The sequence below is a fragment of the Pteropus vampyrus genome, unplaced genomic scaffold (genome assembly GCF_000151845.1).
Source record: "Pteropus vampyrus isolate Shadow unplaced genomic scaffold, Pvam_2.0 Scaffold316, whole genome shotgun sequence".
NCBI lineage: Eukaryota > Metazoa > Chordata > Mammalia > Chiroptera > Pteropodidae > Pteropus > Pteropus vampyrus.
The window spans coordinates 886557-889214 of NW_011889097.1; the positions used below are offsets into that span (position 1 = coordinate 886557).

The 2658-nt window shown below is 33.9% G+C and overlaps 1 protein-coding gene across 1 annotated transcript in view; it reads right to left on the minus strand.

The window, feature by feature from the left end:
- The window catches only part of KMT2C (lysine methyltransferase 2C), a 226149-nt gene that overhangs the window by 85001 nt on the left and 138490 nt on the right, over positions 1–2658 (minus strand). The window lies entirely within an intron of this gene.

Consider the following 2658-nt stretch of genomic DNA (forward strand, 5'->3'; position numbering starts at 1 on the left):
GGGGAATTCCAAGCAGTGACATACAAAAGTCAACAAAAGAAGAGCAAATTAAACTCAAAGTGAGAGGAAAGGAAATAATAAAGATCAGAGTGGAAATCAATGAAAACGGAAAGTAGAAAACAGTAATGAAAGCAAAGGCTGACTCAAGAAGATCAATTAAATTGATAAATCTCGAGCAAGACCAACGAGGAAAAAAGAAAAGACACAAACTACCAATAAATATCAAGAGTGAGGAGGAGGTGACATCACTACAGACTCTACAGATATTTAAAAGATAATAAATATTATGATCAACTCTAGGCCAACAGATCTGTGAATTTAACACAAAATGTGTAAGTTCTCTGAAAGACAAATTCATACAACCAACAGATATCCTAAATAGGCCTCTACCTCCCAAAGAAATTGAATCTGTGGTTAAAAATACTCCCACAAAGGAAACTCCAGATGTCGCTAATAATTCTATAAATAATATAAGGAAAAAATACTTTCAATACTATAATACAAGTTTTCTAGAAAACATAAGAATATTTTTTCCAATTAAGTCTATGCAGCCAGCATTATGTTGGTATCAAAACCAAAGACATTATAAAAAAATAAAACTATAGACCAATATCCCTCATGAACATGGACATAAAAAGTCTGAAATATTTAGCAAATGAACCCAACAATATATAAAAACGATAAAATATCACTACCAAGAAGAGTTTATCCCAGGAACACAGGATGGATTTAGCACCCAGAAAAGCCAATCGATGTCATTAGCCACACCAACAAACAAGCCACATGATCATCCTATGCAGAACAAGCATTTGACAGAATCCAACATCTTCTTCGGATTAAAAGAAAAAAAAATCCCAGCAAATTACGAATAGACAGGCACTTCCTCAAACAGACTTAGGATGTCTAAAAACAAAACAAAAAGCAAAAACGAGAGCTAATACCACATGTAGTGACGAAAGACGAAATGCTTAGTCGCTAAGATCGAGAGCAAGACAAGGTTACCCGATCTCATCACTTCGTGCCAACACTGTAGCGGAGATTACAGCGAATGCAGTGAGGAACGAAGGAAAAGCCTCCAGACTGAAGAGACATAAAACTTTGTTTGCAGACAGGACTGTACATGTAGAAAAACCAATGAATTATACGAATAAGCAATGAGAAGTAATAAGGGAGTTTTAGTAAGATTGTAGGATGCAAAACCAATATATAATAATAGATATTAGCAACCAATCACAATATGAAAACAACACTACCATTTGCAATAGCATAAAAATATGGAAGACTCAGAGAGAAATCTGAGAAATAGTGTAAAAGACCTGTATGTTGAAAACTAAAACACATCACTAAAATTAAAGATCTAAATAAATGGAGAGATACACAATGTGACTTAAAAGACCTCAATATAGTTAAAATGTCAATTTCCTTCAAACTGATCTACAGTTTGAACGCAAACCCAATCAAATCCTACCAGGTTTATTTGTAGAAACTGACAAGCTAATTCTAAAATTCATATAGATAGATATATGAAGAATTTAGAATAGCTAAAACATATTTGAAAAAGTAGAAAATTACAACACTAACAGTGTCTGATTTCAAGAGTAAGTTATAAAGTAATTAAGATAGTACAGTATTCGCCTAAATATAATGAAATAGATCAATGATATAGCATAAAGATTCCAAAATTAGATCCACAAATATAGATAGCTAATGTTCAAGAATGACACAAAGCCAATTCAGATAAATGGTGCTAGAACTGGGTCTTCAGTATGCAAAAAAATGAACTTTGATCCATATTGATACCATACATAAAATGCAAATTGGATCGTAGGTAGATCTAAATGCAAAACCTAACATCATAAAACTTTTACAGAACCCAGAAGGTGTTCGTAACCTTGGGATATGCAAATATTTCTCAGACACCAAAAGCACAAGTCATAGAAGAAAAAATTAATAAATTACACCTCATCAAAATAAAAGCACCTGGTCTTCAAAAGACATACAAGAAAAAACAAACAAAACGAATGAAAAAATGCAAGAAAATATTTGCAAATCGAACGCATGATAAAGAACTTGTATCCAGAATGAAATCTCAGTAATGTCCTTTGACAGGTGAACAGAGGTACAAACTGTGGCCCGTCCGTGACGATTAAATGCTCCCTAGCCACAAAAAGGAACAAACTATTAACATAGGCAAGAGCATGGATTAATCTCAAAATAATTATGCTGAGTGAAATAAATCAGACAAACGTACGTTCTGTATGATTTCACTTACATAAACTCTAAAAAAAAAAAGGCGAACTAATCAACAGAGATAGGAATCAGATCGGTCCATGCCTGGGGATCAGGGCTGGTGGCCGAGGGGCACAGACAAACTCTAGGGCCGGTGTGTGTGCTGTGGTTCCCAGGTGTGCCCATGTCGACAGCCACAAAATCGTACACTTCAAACATTTTACCTTATTTTATGTCAATTTATCTACCTTAAAAAACTTGTTAATTTGGAGAGAGAATGTGCTTTTTTTTTTTAAAGGACCAGAATCCAAGTTTCCAAACTCCTTTTGTAGTAAAATTAAACTATCTCATACGTCTTCTGAACTTAAAATGACAATCAGTTTCTGAAAAATAGGATTCTGGTAAAATAGTTACTGCAGGAAATGTGTC